This window comes from Cebus imitator, unplaced genomic scaffold, assembly GCF_001604975.1.
Source record: "Cebus imitator isolate Cc_AM_T3 unplaced genomic scaffold, Cebus_imitator-1.0 Scaffold7, whole genome shotgun sequence".
Lineage (NCBI taxonomy): Eukaryota > Metazoa > Chordata > Mammalia > Primates > Cebidae > Cebus > Cebus imitator.
In genome coordinates, this window is record NW_016107322.1 from 12,915,499 (window position 1) to 12,934,870 (window position 19,372).

General features: G+C 33.7%; 1 protein-coding gene across 1 annotated transcript in view; it reads right to left on the reverse strand.

Moving 5' to 3' along the window:
• Positions 1-19,372, reverse strand: part of GBE1 (1,4-alpha-glucan branching enzyme 1) — a 265,023-nt gene that overhangs the window by 103,934 nt on the left and 141,717 nt on the right. The window lies entirely within an intron of this gene.

Genomic DNA, 19,372 nt, shown 5'->3' on the forward strand with positions numbered 1-19,372 from the left:
ACTTTGCTTAAAATATATCCTCATGCTACAATTTCAAACAGATATGATTCAGAATTTTTTAAAAAAGAAAATCAACCACATGGTTAGCAGTATTACATTGACTAAACTGTTGTTTTGTGGAGGTAAAAAAAGAAAACCTAATTACCAAAAACCACATATGAATAAAGTACAAAGTTTTACGAGTTAAAGAGTCCCACATCCATAAAAACAGAAGAAAAACAAAGAAACTGTATAACTCAATTAAAAGCACCACACGAAACAAGTCTGTTTTGGACAATTGAAAATAAAGCATCATCAATTAGTGTTTTCTTTAGTCATATAGTTATGGTTGAGTTCTCTCTCTTATTATAACTGTGGTTTTAAGACTTTAATACCTCATTTAGTTTAATGGCAAAGCTCCTTAATAGTGTACACAAATCTTTAGCCCAGTTGAAATTTATGTATTTTTAAAACCTTCCATATATGAAAGCGCAATCTGACATAAATGAAGATTAAGTCATTAAAGTTAACTTCGGAATTGTAAATCCAAACTTTGGGGAAAGATGAGTGTTGTTAGTAATTAACTGTTTTAAATAAGTTATTTTGACTTTTGAAAACTTACTAAATTAAAAAAAAAAAAGTAAAGAAATCCAAGCAATCTAGTAGATATAAAAAGGAGTCGGGAGGTTAAGACTTTAAGGTTAAGCAATGTTGAAGGTAATATTTCCTTATGTTTCTATTAACGCACATTCATATAGCTTAAGGGGGGAAATCCTGTTTAACAAGAAAAATGAATAGAAACAAAAAGATATTCTTGAACTGTATAAGATCAAAATCACTCGTTTTGCATAGGAATTTCAATTGCTATATTGTTTATAGTTTTCTTATAATTAACAAATTTTATTTTTTAGAGTTTTGCATTCACAACAAAATTGAAAGGGAAGTACAGAGTTCCCTGTCCCCAAACATATATCTGTATTTTATAACAAGTTTGGTATATGAGAATTTCAGAAAGACTTGAATAAAATTGCATACAAATAATCATTTGAAAATAATATATTTTTATAAGTAAAGGATAAAATAAATGAATTATATTGCAATTCAATGAAAAACAGAAGAGGGAAATCATGTAACTTGATCACTGAAAAGAAAGAATTGCCTAGTGTGACAGATGTTATTAAAGGTCAAGGTAGTAAAAGTCCTATTGATTTCTTTTACCACAATATTTAATCTATTCTATTCTTGACCAAATGAGGAAATAAACTGTGTTTAAAATATTAAAAGAAAAGGACACATTTGGGAATAACTATATTAGTAGACAGATTCTTGGCATGTATGAACAACAACAAAAATTCCTGTGATAGAAAAGAAACAACAGTGACAAAGGAGCATATAATTAAAAAGTTCTCATGGGTTAAAAAATGCATTCTATTTTCAGATCTCTGAAATATTCTTACACACTGTCTAAAAAAAAGACAGTCTGTTAAAAACTACAACAAGATTAAAGTGATAGATCAAATTTCTAGTGCTTTTAAATTTATTTTATATTTTATGAATCATTAATGAAATGAAAAACAAAATTTGATGAGAGTAAATTATCTAGAACAAAATAGTAAAGAACCGAAATCTAGAAAAGTTTTATTTTTTAACCAACTATCAGGAAATGGATTTAAAAAAAAAAGCCAAATATAAAATTTTAAAGTTAGTAGCTGTAAGTGGAAAGCCAAAGTTAAAAGTATTAATTCTCTGGCTAAATAGATTTTCTAAAACTAGATTATTAGTATCAGTTATGTAAAAATAACTAGTCCTATAAGGGTAGCATTTTATAAATAACTATCTTTTTTGTGTAAGAAAAAATGAACTGCCAGTGTCTAAGGATAGTAGTCTTAGTTACGCTATATTAAATGTTCTGCACAAAAGCACAACCTTTTCATATATAATTATAAAATGCTTAGTATACATTACTGGAAAGAAAAAAATCTTCCCAAATCATTTTGTCTCAGAGGTACCCAGATCTCAAAAGTAAGTGGAAGATTCTTAAATATACATTAAAAATTCAAGTAGGTAAGGACATCCCGCAGAGGTACCCTGTTGTATACCCTACCTTCCAGGAGTCACATGGACCATGGAAAGGATAATCTCATACAGGAAGGAACTAGTTCACTAAATTTAAGATTTGTCTTTGAAACAGAACAAGCTTAAGGAATACATCACCAGTGAAAATACTGATTTCTGAAAGATGTTCAATATTATTTCTCCTCTCATAATTTCCAAATTCAAAACTCATAAATTCAATTTTTCCTTTTTTGGGGTGTTGAGAGAAAGAGGAGTTATGAAGTGTTCCAGACTAAGACTGAATTAGAAGCACTCCTCAATGTGCTCTCTAGTAATATATGAATCGAATCACCTGAACCGAAAGGTTTGCCTTGAGTAGGGGTATGAAAATGTCTGACAAAAAGTACAATAAAAAGGCAATTTACTTTTTCTACCTCAAAATGTCATCAAACAGCCCATAACACAGTTGATATATCCAATTTATTAGAATCTCATGAAAATATACAGCAGAATTTGAGACACAGTTTTACTTTGGTGCGTTTCAACTTAGATTACTCCAGTGGCATATAGCTTTTAAAGCCTGTCCTTACAAACTACTTACTAGGAGCCTAATTTCTGAAAAATTGGAGGAGCTAGATGCTAACTTCTAGAAGGTGATGCCAAAAATGTGTATATACCTCATGGGTCACAATGAATGTGTTTAAGAAGTAACCCATTTTAGTTCTTAGTTTATATCTTAAACTAATTAACACATATATTAGAACCTAGCACTGTGTCATTCACACTGCACATAGTCAATTGATTAACGCACTCCCAATTTATTTTTTGAAGCAAAAACAAAATATCTAGAATACAGCAAAAAATAATGAAATGCAATTGACTTTCCTGTGAATCATAAACCACTAAAAAATGTTTAAATCAAAGATGCCTAAAATAGAAACTAAATGCATCGATGGATAATACATACATTTAAGGGTTCTGGCAATCAAACTAATCATGATTCTAATTGGCTTAGATGTCTGAAATATTCAACCTCTAATCAAGTAACAAGGATTTATTAAAGAAATTTTGTCACACACAGATAATTCCAATATTAAGGTTTTTAAGAAATATCCTTAAAATCAAAAGCTGTTGATTGTCTCACATTCTGCCAATAATCTTTATAATGAAATAAAATATAGACAAATTTTCTCAGTGAGCAACTATAATCATATATAATGACATTTATTTAATGAAGTTACATTTTGTAATCCAAGCTTATTTGCTAACGTTCTATTTATTTGTGGTCCAGAAAAACCTCTGAGACTTTCAAAATTTGCAACTTAGTTCACTGGATGGTACTAAACCTATTAATATTGTATATTGATAAATAAGAGACATTACTAAGCAGTGACTAAATATAAAAAAATAAAAAATAAAAAGGAAAAAATCATGTTCCTCTTAGATATTCCATAGGTTTTTAGGCTGAATGAATACTAAACAGTACAACATAAAACAACAAATCAAAAACCTCATGTTTTAAGCTATGCATTTCAATTGAGGCAGTAGATTGTGAGAAAAAATGAGAAAGGTATGGAATGCCAAAAAAATAAAAATAAATAAAAATAAAGCCTTAAATGAAAATAAAAATGACATATTTTTAGGAAGATATTCTAAAACATCACTATATATATACATATAATTGCATTTTAGGTGCTGGGGTACATGTAAAGAACATGCAGGATTGTTGCATAGGCACATACATGGCAATGTGGTTTGCTGTCTCCATCCCCATCACCTATATCTGGCATTTCTCCCCACGGTATCCCTCCCCAACTCCCTACCCCCTGCTGTCCCTCCCCTAGTGCCCCACCACAGACCTCAGTGTGTGATGCTCCCCTCTCTGTGTCCATGTGTTCTGATTGTTCAACACCAGCCTACGAGTGAGAACATGCAGTGTTTGATTTTCTTTTCTTGTGTCAGTTTGCTAAGAGTGATGGCTTCCAGGTTCATCAATGTCCCTACAAAGGACATTAACTCATCGTTTTTTATGGCTGCATAGTATTCTATGGTGTATATGTGCCACATTTTCCCTATCCAGTCTATCATCAGTGGGCATTTGGATTGGTAAAATGTCACTGTTTAATAACAGGTAACATCTAACTACCTGGTTGACTTTAAAAAATAAAATAATTCATCAATCAACTTAATTTTAATTAAATGAACCAACAATTAAAAATAAAATTGTTTTGCTTATAATTTATATAAATTATAGTACAAACTCAGCTAATTGGAATTAAGAGAAAATTTGAAATGATCAAAAAGTAATCTAATACTAGATAACAGTTTCATCAATAATAAAATATATCTGGATTTTAGACACTGAGAATTATATAGAAGCTATTGTGAATATTAATTCCAAATACTATTAGGTAATGAGTAGCACAAAACTCCAGTGAACAAATTGGTTATTCAACTACTAAAAATCTGTAATAACAGAAACTTCAGAATGTAATTATGGTTTTGAAGTTTTCAATATCACATAATTTTCTGGATTTTATTATGTGCAACTTTATTTTATATAAATTAATATGTTGTTTAATTAGATTATATCCACTGAGACCCAGTTACATATATCCATTAAGAAAATAAGTGTTTTCTTTCCCATAAGGCCTAAATTGTACTTAGCATATTTAAATTAAATACTTCATTAAAATTAACTCTGTTTGTATTATATATCATTCCAATCAGGTATTCTCTGGGAAATAAGTTGAAAAGGATGATATGGTGCTTTCAAAGGCTAAATGATTCCAATTAGCTTTTTACAATAAAATAAAATACTTGAGAAATTTTCAAGTCTTGTTCTTCTCTAATTTTACTTATATTATTAAGATTGGTTATCTATGAAGTAAGATTAGGAAAAGGCAAACCTGAAGTGTCTGTGACTGTGAGTGTATGCACATAATGAGTGGAGAGAGAGAGAGAGAGAATGTGTGTGTGTGTGTGTGTGTTTATTTGTAGGAATTGACAACTGACAGCAGTGAAAACAAAAGTGAATGCTAATGGTCTGATTGGATGGAAAGAGACAAATGTAAAAGAACAAATAACCCCCTCTAATAGAGCACACCTATACAAACCTAGAAAGGATAGCCTACATGCCTAGGTTATATGCTATATAGTCTATTGCTCCTAGGCTATAAACCTATATAACATGCTACTGTATTTAATATTGGAGGCAAATGTAATGCAATGCTAAGTATTTGTGTATCTAAGGAGAAAAGGTACAGTAAAACACAGCATTGTAATCTTATGAGATAACCATCTTTTATGTGGTTGCTTGTTAAAATGTTATGTGGTACATGACTGTACATACATATAGACACACGTCACTCAAGTAATTGGAACAGGTGCAACTCAACCTTTTGAATCTGAAACCACACCTCTTAACTACAATTTTATATTCTATATTCAGCATGACTACATTAAAAATTATTTCTTGTTTTTGGCAATTTCCCTGGTACAACATTTTTTAAACCTTGTAATTCCCACATATCCATAATTTTAATATGTGGTCATACTAGTTGTATTAGTTAATCTTCTCTAAGGTTTGGTTTCCCACAATGTAAAATGGCAGATATTTCTGCACCCTCCTGAATGGAGATTAAATGAAATGGATATAACATCATGGCAGTGTTTGATATAGTGCCAATCAATGAGAGTTCCTACTAAATAATAAACACAGTTTGAATATTTGTTTAAATATTACATACAAATTGCATTTATGGCTATATCAGTGTGTTCTATTAGTTGTGATTTTTTACACTGAAATAAATCATAAAGATAAGCATGTTTTAGCTAATATCAAAGCTAAATAATCCTTTTTTAAAATTCAGCATTATTTTTCCTAGAGTTGTATTTTATTTACCTATTTGTGCATTGAAAATGCATTTTTAAGTACCTGCTTTGTACCAGGCACAATGCCAGGTGCTGGGTACAAAGCCATGAATACCAAATAGAAAACATCAATATGTGTAGAGTTTAGAGTTTAACAGGAGAAACAGACATTTTACAACTACTAACACAAACACATTTAATTACAATAGTAATTAATAACACAAATAATAAATATGGTGGTATGAGACTGTATTGAGAGAAAAACAGTTAATCTATTCTGAGGAAGTGAAGTAAGATTCTCAGAAAGCGATAGTGAAAGCTGAAGCCCATATATAACACTCATTCAAAGTTATTGGAAATAACTTTACATTAGTTCAGAAAAGCCCCCAATCCACTTTTGACAGGCACTGCAGGAATATATTTTTATTACATACTATCAGTTCACTAGTACAGTCTTTAATATAGGACTTCCTTTAAAGACAGATTCAACATGGTCAACAAAATTAGATGTTATGGAAAGGCATCTATTAAATTAATCATCTTAGTTCAAGCTCCTATATCAAATTGTCATAGACAGGGTAGATTATAGACAACAGAAACTTATTCCTCATAGTTCCAGAGGATGGAAGTCCAAAATCAGGGTGCCAGCATGGTCAGATTCTGGTGCCCACTCGTCACTGTATCTGCACATGGTAGAAAGAGAGTGAGGAAGCTCTCTGGGGTCCCTTTTCTAAGGGCACTAACCCATTCAGAGTGTGAAGCCCTCCCAAAGGCCCCACCTCCTAATATCGCCACCTTAGAGATTAGAATTCCAACATACAAATTTCAGAGGGATAGAAACATTCAGAAACAAAAGGAAGAGAGGAAGAAGAAATAATAAAATAACATTTTTCTGTATGTGTTAATTTTATGTGACTGACACCCCACATAGTGCTTAACTATTCTTTCTTGTTTTAATCACATTTCTCCAGAATTTTTCTATTTAAAGAATACTTTTGAGACAGTCCTTCCTGCAGCATACATATCCAGAACTTCCCACTTGATACTCTTTCTGTACCAAGTCTCACCTTTTCTTGGCTGACTCATGCCCCAATTCTTGTCCTCCTCAACTCATACTCTGCTCGCTCTCCGCTTTGAGAATGTGACCTTTTCCTCCTTACTCCCTGTCGCTCCTCAATCTCTAAACTAGCTTTCCATATGGCCTCTGATTCTTATTCCTTCCTTTTTCCTCTTCTAACCTGTTCTCCTCTCTCCCCTTCCTCTTTCTTAGCTGCTGTTCCTTCTTACTTTTGATTGCAGAAGCAAAAGTAAAAGCCCGTCAAACTATAGTAGCAATTGCTTATAATTCATTAAATATACACATTCATATACAATTTTGCAAAAATAAAGATATCAGGTACTCTGATTTGATTAATTTTGTGAGAAAATTATGTCATACTTCACTTAATGAAAATTAAGCATTTATAATATACAATGAAATAACACTGAATTGGGAGTCAAGAAAATTATGTTCTAGCCAATTTTGCAAAAAATCAGTATATTAGCTCATAATCTCTCTGAACATCAGTGTGATAATTTTTTTAAAGAGGGTACTAGATTATTTGCTCTCCATCTTACATATTTTTTATTTTATTTTATTTTATTTTATTTTATTTTATTTTATTTATTTTATGACAGAGTCTCTCCCTGTTGCTGAGGTTGGAGTGCAGTGGCGCGATCTTGGCTTACTCCAACCTTCACCTCCCGGGTTCAAGAGATTCTCTTGCCTCAGCCTTTTGAGTAGCTGGGATTACAAGTGCTCCCCACCATGCCCAGCTATTTTTTTGTGTTTTTAGTAGAGACGGGGTTTCACCATATTGGCCAGGCTGGTATTGAACTCCTGACTTCAATACCTGCCTCAGTCGCCCAAAGTGTTGGGATTAGAGGCAAGAACCACTGTGCCCAGCCTATAAATTTAAATTTAAAGATTAATTCAAGATCAACATTTCTGAGTTTTAGCATACAGACTAAATAATTAGAAAGATTTCACTATATTCTACTAGAATACAATACACAGGTTTATGACGTCAAATGTGCCTTAGACAACAATAGACTAATAGCCTGAAAAAAATGACATCCACACTCAAAAATATTATAAAACCAAAACCAACCAGCACCACATTCCACAATCCCAACAGAAAGCCCAGCACAAGATTCACAAGATCTCCTTGTTTCTTACATTAATGCCATGTGAGAGACAACAAAGAGACAAACTGGTTCATGTAAGTTAAGTCCTGTTTTCCCAATTTAATCATAAATTATTGTCTAAATGTTAAGAACCGTATCTTACATCTTTCCTTTATATTAGCTTTAAAAAACTGACCAGACCTAAATTAATAAGGTATATAGAAAGCAAGCTAAGACACCCACATAATAAAATATTAACCTTTTTTTTTTGCAGGGGAGAGAGTCTCACTTTCTTCCCAGGCTGATGTGCAGTGTCACCATCTCAACTCACTGCAGCCTGGACCTACCGGGATCAAGTTACCCTCCCACCTCAGACCCCGGATAGCTGGGATGACAGGGGTGCACCACCATGCCAGGTTAATTTTTGTATTTTTGTAGACACAGGGTTTTGTCATGTTGCTTAGCCTAGTCTTGAACACCTGGGCTCAAGCAATCTGCCCACCTTGGCCTCCCAAATTGCTGGGATTAACTTATCTTTTAAATCCAACATTAACTCTGAAGCAGTAAAACAAATTGAAAAGTAATATATAAAGTTAAATACTGTTTTCATAGTCATTGGAAATGGAACTGACAAGAACAACAAAACTCTTTACTTCACTAAAATAAAGGCACATAAGCAATGCTTATGATACTTTTTGGAAAGTTACAATAGTGGTATTTTCATGAGAAAACTAAATAAGAAGTTATTTAATTGAAATGTTCAAATAAAAGATTTTTATCTTATTTCCTTCCTTTCACCGCCCCGACAGTTTACAATTTCTCTTTAGAGACATGTTACAATGTGTTTAACACTATAAGAAGTAAAATCATTAAACTCTTCACCAATCATCTTTCCTCATTGTTTATTAGAGGTTTTTACACACATGGGCATTCATGCAAACACATACCTCAAATTTTTAAAAAATCTGAAGAGAAATATGGCCAGCCTCTAGTGAGAGTAAGTTCATATTGGCCTGAATGTATGGCCTACATTGGAATAAAAATGCTTATGATTAAATATTGAAAATTTCCCCAAATGTAATATAAATCTCTGGTGATGACAACAAAAGGAAGAAATCACAAAAACATCAGTATCCTTAAGGAATCATCAGCTTCTTTTTGTTTGCTCCAGTTATAAATTTTGCATTTGCACATTGCTGCCTAGATTTTCAAAGGGTTCTGCAATGATTAATTTAACAATCTACCCATATTGCTGTGATACAACCAAAAACTTATATATATATATAATTTATAAGATCTGTATCACAGATAAATTAGTGGCCAAAATAGGACTTCCATCATCCAGATATGTTATTAATGCAGAAATGGGCAAATGTCACCAAAATGTGACTACTTAAAAACATACTTCTCAAGCTTGTGTGCTTTACCTCTAAAGATATAAGGAAATACACAAAATGGTGCATATTTATGACAGTCAATTTGACCTGATTATTTGACAGTGAAAAATGAATATGTAAAAATTCTAATAGTTGCAAATATACATTGAATGTTTACCAAATAAATGGCAGACCTTGTACTGAGGGCTTTGCATGAATTATTTCATGTAATTCCCACAACGACCCTCAAAGGTGCACATTATAATAGAGGTTGGCACACTTTTTTGTACAGAACTAGAAAAAAATATTTTAGACTTCATGGTCACGTAAGGTCTCACTCAATATTGCATGACTCAACTCAGTTGTTGTAGGGAGAAAGAGCATATAGGCAATATGTAAACGAATGGATGTGGCTTTATTTCAATAAAACATTATTTACAAAAACAGGCAGCAGGCACATTTGGCCCACAAGCAATACTGCTGCAGACCCCTGCAATTAAAATTCTCATTTTACCACTGTTAGCATGTAACATTCATATGGTCACACAGCTGGCCAAAGAACTCAGGTCTCTTATTGCAGAATCAAAGCTGCTAACTACTACATATATCTGCTGCTTGATGGCAATTTTAAGAGCTATTCTATGGTAAATGAAAGACAAATATATTCTAGAGTTAAAGGCAAACTGATATATTTACAAAAGACAAAACAATATATTACCAGAAACTTTGCATTTGCAATGCTAGTGATGCAGACTCTAGGAAATAGAAGTCTATGCTCCCAAAATATCAAAATATATGATAAAATTTAGAGAATTTAGTCTATGCTTTAAAAATGAGCTTTCTTTAAAAAGTTACATACTTTGCGAAGCCCCATGGATTGTTTTAGTGTTCTTCGTCATATATAATGACACAGGATGAACGGCCAAAACCATGAGCCAGGTGTCATACATTGTCATGAATGTCCATGTCCATTGCAAATGTATGGTGTATGGCCAGACTGAGAATAATGATTTATGCTCAGGCCAAAATCCTGCCAAGGCAGGAAGACCCTGCAGTATTTAACAAGGTCTCACCTCGCTTGGAATAAAATCCAGTTCACAATCCTGGTTACAAGTCCAGTATAATCTGATCTAGTCTGATATTTTAACTATTCTCACTATGCACCAGCTATAGTGCCCTTTTTTTCTGTTCTTGAAGCACAGAGAAGCTCATTTTAGCCATAAGTACATCTTACCAGCTATTCTCTCTGCCTAGAATTCTCTACCCTTGAGTCAGACCCCAGCCCAAATGTCAATCAGATTTCACACAAATATGCTCTTTTAGAGGACTTCTCTGGACACCCAGTTACTCTGCCAACAGTATCACTCCAAGTTATGTTTTGCTTAGCATTTATGTGATATTATGATCTTTTATTGGTTTATTATTATTAACTTACGGGCTATTATATAGCATTTTTAAAATTCATTATCCATCTTCCTCAATATAATAAATCTATGCTGTAGACGTATAGATGTCATGTTTATTTAGTTGCTGATGTATTCCCAAAGCCTAGCAGCTTGTCTGGTGCTCAGAAACTCCACAATAAATATTTGGGAAATGAATGAGACATATTATGTTTTGCAGGCTACACCATATTGCCATTTATGGTTTTATTCACTTTATTTTGGTGAATCATGCACAGAAAAGAAAAAGTTGCTCAGACCTCACATACTTCATTTAAAATTCACAGTGTCTTGTTATTTTATTTAAAAAAGTAGAAACATTAGTTTTCTTTTTATAACTGATAGTTGTTGGCTGTCTAAAAATGAGAGCGAGGTGGGGAGGAAACTATTCTTTAAGCTTTTCATAAAGTGTACTTAAAAAGTAAATATGGCAAGACCAGGCACGATGGCTCACACCTGTAATCCCAGCACTTTGGGAGACTGAGGCGGGTGGATCACAAGGCCAGGGGATCAGGACCATCATGGCTAATATAGTGAAACCTCATCTCTACTAAAAATACAAAAATTAGTTGGGCATGGTGGTGTGCACCTGTAATTCTAGCTACTTGGGAGGCTGAGACAGGAGAATCACTTGAACCCAGGAATCAGAGGTTGCAGTGAGTCAAGATTGTGCCACTACATTACAGCCTTGCAACACAGCTAGACTCCATCTCAGAAACAACAACAACAACAAAAAAAAAACAAAAACAACAAAAACAAAATAAGTATGACAATTAGTTCTGCTAATTATTATTTTAATTTAAAATGGATGTATTTTAGACTTTAGTTTCTTCCGCATACTTACCCTATTTATGTAATTTTGTCAAAATGTTTTCCCAGTTTAAAAATCATTTTATTTGACCTTAGTCAAGTCTAAAATGTCATCCATTTTGCAACTGATAACTATTTAATTCTTTTTTCTTAAATCTTTTCTAATTGAATTTCCCAAAACTTAAGCTTTATTTTAATTCAACGTTTGTTTTAGAATTTTTATCATTTATTACTTTTTTGTATTTGTTATTAATTTCTAAATTTTATTGTAGGACAGGATAAAAAGTATAGATAAATGAAGATCACAGATAAGAAGAGCCAAGTTTACATAAGAAATGTTACGCTCCTGTTCATCTATGATTAATTGTGTATTAGTCCCACAAGTCCCTTAAAATAAATCTACTTTTACCAAAATTCATGCTGTTGAAAGTCACTAAATTGGATACTCACTGAATCTGATGTTCTCTTTCAGAATGTCAGCACGTCACTATTCATATAACCATCAAGGGTTTTCTGAGTCAGTGTTCAACTTTCCAATGCCAAACCACTGATTTCCAAAAAGAGGGAATATGCAACCTCAATCCTACCACCTCCTCCTCTGTAATCTCTGCTTATGAGCTATGCCATATGTCAGTACCTTTGCACAAAGAAAGAAAGGGGAGGTACCATCTAGTTAAATCCACTGTGCTTCTTCCATTGAAAACCATCTTGAGAAGTGTTTTAAGAAATATAAATTCTGAATGTTATTATTTGATTAAATCAGGCATTTAGGAAAGCTGCTTATTTGTGCAACACTATCTTTCTCCTTTTCAGAAAAGCCCTCCTAAACTACATTTTCAAAACCTCTTTCAACCTTCACTAAAGGTCACGGAATACATTTGTGATATTTGCTATTTCACTGACATGTAGAACTATCATTGTAAACACTTCCCACAACATTATTCAATGACCCCCAAACAATGCATTACATGCGATAATAACTGTCAGTTATGATACATCTGTTAACTTCTTAAGAGGATTTCCTCTCCATTTTGGCTGCTGGGAGTCTGTATGCTGAGATAAAGAAGAGAAAACTACCTTTTATTGGGAATCCATGATGTGTCCAGTGTTTTATCTATATAATCATATTTAATTTTCTCATTACACTTTTGGTAGGGTAGAGGGGAGGCAAAATCTTTACCTTTAACTGCTTAGGGTCTCCAGCTGGGTCTAAGAATTAGATTGACATAAGACAGATTAATAGGAGAAAACCACACAAATGTATGTAAAATAAGAGCCTTCATAAGGAAATGTTGACTCAAAGAGTAGCAAAATCTGAATGTTTACATGCTGGGTTGAAGGAAGAATAATAAATATGGAAAAGTAGCAAAACAAGTAGAGTTATTTTTAACGAGGTCTGTTTGTGCAGAATCCTCTAGTCCCACCTCTGGTGATGAGAACATTTCTTTCCTCCTGGCATTGGGAGAGCAGCTCTTACATAGGAGTTACATCTGCTTTCAGGAAGAAAAAGGGAGAATGAAAGTGTCCTTCTTGCGCCTGTTTTTCAAGTGCCTTTAACTGAAATCTCAAACCCAGTAATATGCCAACATGGCCAATTTTAGGGTGACGTATCCTGAGCCCCTTTAAGGGGTTATTATCCTCAAACTACTGAGGAGGAAACCTAAACAGATGTTAAGTAATTTTCCAAAATCACTTGGGCAAACAAGTGAAGGACTGGAATACCGGTCTACATCTGTCTGTCTCTCTACCCCCAAAAACACTGCTCAAAGATAAAAAAAACTTTGAAGTCAGATTTTACTCTCAGACACAGAAAATATACCAATGATTAGAGATAAATACATTCCTATACTTCTAAAATCTTATTTTCTAATGTTTTCTTCCTAGGGTTTTTGTTTTGTTTTTGCTTTCTTGCTTTCTTTTGTTATTTTGCTTGTTACTGATATATTAGTGAAGTTAAAGCTTTGGATGTTGCCATGAGCAGCTCAGGGATTTCATGGCAATCCTCCTAAACTTGTGTTTTCTGGAGCCCACTTATTCACAAATGCTGTCTTTTGATTTATTTGTTACTTTTACAATGTGTTTTATTGTTGATATTGTTGGTTGCGAATGGTCAAACCTACTTTGGAAAGAACTGCATTATTAGATAATTTTAGTGCAGATGTTAGAGATTGTAAACATATAAACTGCTCACAATAGAGCTCAAATCTGGCACTCAGACTTGTTACTAACATAAAAATGTGATTCAAATTTATTCACAACCAGTTACATGAGGGATAAATGAGGAAAAAAGATTAAAAGGGCATTAAAATCAATAAAGATATAAATGTGAGCAAATAATGCAATAGGCACAGAATCGCGTGAAAGTGTCAAGAAAATAATGGATTACACAAAAATTTGCATTGCTCTAAAGTATAAAGTCTTCTCAAAATTATCTTACTTTTCCAACCATTATGATGCCATAGTTTGGCCCATTGGTTCAAATTTTAACCTCTTCCCTAGAGCAATAGCAGTACTAAGTCAGCAACTCTCCTTATCATCATCCAAGGATACATAGCATGTTAATCAATGAATTATTTTAAGAATGCTTTGTTTTACAGACACTTGCAGTTTTACAATAAACTGTAAAGCATCTCTTTTAAAGTTGAAACAGAACTAAGTAGTTGAAGACAAATATATTCTCATGAATAAAATTTTGTTCATGTTCATAGACAAAAGTTCTACATTTGTTTCTCATAATCCATAAACACTTTATAAGAAAGGACCTCTTTGAAGGTTGATTATATTATTAAAACAGGAAAGAGAACATAATTTTTGAGAAATTGGGGGTGGCACATATATTTCTAATGTGGCTTCTGAGAGACAAGGTTTGAATATGGCCCAGGAACTTCAGAAGCACTGTCATCACAATGGCTGGCAGAAACAAAAATGCAACAGCTCTCTGAAGCTCCAAGGCTTGTGATAACACCTGTGACTGCAGGTGGCTCTACTTGAAAAGAGCTGCACCACTTTCCTCTTCAATGGTGGGCACTGTGTTCCACAGTGGGTCAGAGGTGACCGGGGTGCTTTCAAGTTTAGTTTTATAATTTTGAAGAACTGGATTGTGAACACTGACAAATTCCCAATTTAGCCCCTTAAAAACATGAAAGTGGTCTGCATTCCCTCCTTTAACATAAACCTTCATTCACTAACTACAGCAGGAGATTTAATCTAGTGACCTTCTTTTGAAATCCAATTTAAATTAAATGATTGATTTTGAGATTTTGCCAGACATATACTGAGGCTTAAAAAAAAAAAAAAAAGTAATCTTCATAGTACTCTCAATGGAGATTAAATCAGGTTAGAAAAGAAAAAAAAAAACACATTGTCACTAAAGAGTGATTTTTTTCCCTGCTATCTTGTGTAGAAATTATTTTTAAGAGTCTAGAAGACAGAACAGCACCAAATCTTAAGACACAGAAAGTATTTTGACACAATTGCGCTTTTCAAGTATAAAATAGCAAACAAGAATGTGGTGGATGCATTCCTATACTGGGCAATGGCTAAGAAATTTCTGACTAAAATATAATATGAAAAGTCAGAACTCATCTGGTATAGTACATTCAGTTCACTATGCCACATTTAAGAGGGATATAGACAAATTCAGGTTTGTTAATAAATAAGAATTCAAAACCAAGTAATGCAATAGGAAAAACAATTGGGGGAAAATGGAAATACAGGCTCTGGAAATAGAAAAGCCCCATGGTATAATTTTCAAAGGCACACTATGCAGAGAAGTGATTGGATTTGCTTTGTGAGCTTCCATGGGTTACAAATTGGTAGACAGGTTTTAAACTCAATACAAAAAAATTTCTAATGAAGAGACCCATTCCAAATACAGAATGAGCTATCTTACAGTATCAGTTTTATCTTCTGAAGATATTCAAGGGAAAGGTGAATTAGGGATGCTAGAGACTAAAGATTAAACTACAATATTGAGGCCCTTTCAAAGTCTTGAGTCTAAATTTTTCTGAGAATGAGAATCGTCTACAATGAAACGCTCTCAAATTGATAGAGCATCTCAAAGCAAAACACTAGCATATAAAGAATAGCATTAGTTAGAAGAACTAAATGTAACTAAAACATAGTTTACAAATGCTTTTTTGATGAAGAGTCAGAGAATATCCAAAGACAAGAAACATAACAAGTTTTTGAATTGTGAAAACCAGGATGTGCTGAAGAAACATGAGAAAAACCTCAAGAGAAATCATATTAGGAAAAAAACATTTTTTGACATGCTTAGCAAAAGCAAATACCATGACTAGTCTTACTAATATGCATTAATCAGTACTAATTCAGCAGTGGTGGGAAGAAACAAACAGTAGTTTAAGAATGCAAACTTTCAAATTATAGGAATAAAACTTTTTAGGCAGGAATGGTTCATAAGACATTTACTTTATCAGGATTACGTATCTACTAAGATCATACCACTCTGATAGTGTTAAATCGATGCTCGTTTAAAAAAACCCTTAAAGAAGGTCTCTGGTTCCTCATGTTGCTTTTTTTTTTTTTTTTTTTTTTTTTTTTTTTTTTTGCCTTTTCCTGCTGGCTTTATTCTGTGTTTGACTTGAATGTTTTGTCAAATTCTTTCCAGATTTCCATTTGATTTCGGTGGACTTTGAAGATGGATCACCACTCTCATTCGGATGAAATTCTTTGGAGAGAACTTTATTTTCAAAGTACGGATATTCATCAAAATAAAAACCTATTCTGTAATCTGATTTAATATCTTCAAACTCTGTCACTTCAACTCTGGTCTAATAATGCAGTGCCTCTTCATCCTCCTCCCTAAGCAGTGCAGACACTTGTAGATGGTTGTCAAATGTTGTTACCCAAAAATCTGGGATTTGGGCAACAAATTCTGACCTCTTCTGAAAAAATGGTTGGCGGAGCTTGTTATATTTCTCTTCTACTTTCAAAATCTCCCCACTGGCTTGCTCATTAAATCTGTCTATTTCATTTTGTACTTCATCAATGTGATCAATTGCTTCTTGCTATTCTTTTTCTCCCTTCTTCAGCAAGTCTGCAAAGGCCAATGTCCTCCTGTCCCAGAGCAGGAGATAGTCCAGCGAGCTTCTTTACCTGGTTTACTGATCATTCTGATGGAGGTGTTGATGAGTTTGGAGAGGTCATCAAAGATGATAATTGGCCAAACCCATTGCAGCACTACCTGGTTCCAATATGGACGATGAAGAAGGAGAAGGAGAAAATGATGATGACGATCAAAAGGAGGAAGAATTAGAAGATACTGATGAAGACGTGGATGAAGATGAAGATGATGATGAAGGAGAGTAACAAGAGGAAGATGAAGGAGCAGATGACTAACAGAACACTGATGGATTCCAACCTTCCTTTGTAAAAATTTTCTCCAGTCCCTGGGAGCAAGTTGCAGTCTTCTTTCTCCTCTTGTGTTCAGTCGCCCTGTTCTTGAGGTGTCTTTTCTCTAGACCATGGTACTCAACTTATTTGGGGGAAATAACTTGAGGAGAATACAACTGGAAGTGAGTCTCTATCCCTTTCTGATCGAAATTCATTTTTATCCCTTCCTGTCTGAACAAAAACTGCATGGAATCAACACCACTGAGCTTTGTTGGAAAAAAGAAAAATCTACTCCCTTTGCTCTGCTGGAAGCTGGAGGGTGCAAGGCCCCTGTGTAGTAGTACACAGAATTCTAGCTTTTTTCCTCCTTTTTCTGTGTATTGGGCTCAGAGAGTACACAGGGTCTCTATGTGAATATGGACAGTTAGTATATACCAACATGTATCTGTCTACTTTCTCTTGTTAAAAAAAAGGAAAAAAAAAACTTAAAAAAATAGGGTTATAGAAGGTCAGCAAAGGGTGGATTTGAGATGCCTGGGTGGGTTAAGTTGGCATTTTGACAACATGGTTTCTCCTTTGGCATGTTTATTTGTGATATTTGACAGACATCCCTGCAATTAAAGATGACACTTTTAAAATAAATCCTCTCCTAATGATGACTTGTGCCCTGTCACTCGATAGGGAAATCAACAGAATGTGTAGGATCTTATTTGCTATTGACATTCTCTATTGTAATTTTGTTCCTGTTTATTTTTAAATTTTCTTTTTGTTTCACTGTAAAGGAAAGATATTCAGTTTTAACACTGAAAGTGTAGAAGTTTGCTGTGTTACAATAAAACTAAACGTGTATAAACACACACACACACCCCACTTAAAATTACTTATTGTATTCACTAACTCTGGAACAAACAAATGTAAGTTGCTCAGTTAACACAAAAATCTGAGTCATCTTTTTTTGTTTTTTTTAGAGTCAGCGTCTGGTTCTGTTGTCCAGGCTAGAGTAAGTGGTGTGATCATGGCTCACTGTAGCCTGGAACTCCTGGGATTACGTGATCCTCCTGTCTCAGTCTCCCAAGTAGTTGGAACTACAGATGAACACCACCACTCCTGGCTCACAATTATGTTTAAAGCGTGTATCTCATCTAATATTAGATTAAAATTTTTAAAAATATCTTTCTCTATAAATTTAGTGTGTGTCCCCTATCTTAATCTAAGGTGAAAAAACCCTACCATAATTTTTGAACTCTGAAATTGAAGATTAGTTCTAAATTAAAATGTTCTTAATTGGCATTGACGTTCTAAGTGACTGCATAAGCAGCAGATGTCCCTGATTTGACTAAATTGAAATACAAGTTGCTTTTTAAGAATCTATTTGAGGCCAGACACAGTGGCTCATGCCTGCAATCCCAACACTGTGGGAGGCAGAGGCAGGGGTTATTGCTTGAGCCCAGGAATTTGAGATTTCTTTTCTACAAAAATAAAAGAAAAATTAGCTACATCTAATGGTATGTGCCTGTGGTCCCAGCTATTTGGGAGGCTGAGGTGGGACAATCATTTGAACCCAGAGCCCAGGAGCTCAAGGCTACAGTGAGGAATCAACACCTCTGATTATACCACTGTACTCTAGTTTATGTTACAGAATGAGATTTTTTTCTAAAGAAAAAAAAAAGATTTTTGTTTTAATAATAAAGAATCTATTTGAAAACTTATTAGCTATGTCAGTAGGTTTTTGAAAATGAAGACTAATGTCAAATGCCATCAAGAGGGAATACTTAAATAATTATTAATCTTGGGTCTATGTTCTTCCAGCTGTTTTAGAATTCCTATGAAAAAAACATTCTTAAACTTTTTATCTTGAGAGAGCTGTAGATTTATATGCAGTTATGAGAAATGATACAGAGAGGTACTGTGTTCACTTTTCCCAGTTTCCCCAAGTAACATCTGGAAAACTATGGTACAATATTACATCCAGGATATTGGCATCAGTACAGTCAAGATACAGAATAACTGAATCACTAGAAGGAATCTTCTTCTTATGCGTTCATAGTCACATCCATAGCACTCCTGCTTTCTCATCACTATCCTTAGCCCTGGAAATCACTAATTTCTTCTCCATTTCTTTGTCTCTACAAGAATGATATATAAATGGAATTAAACAAAAAGGAGTATGTCCCTTTCAGGATGAGCTTTTGCTACTCCACACAATCCTCTGGAGATTCATTCAAGTTACTGTGTGTATTAATAGACTACTCATTTTTATTGATGAGTAGCACTTCATGGCATGGATGTGCTACACCCTGCTTAATATACTGAAGG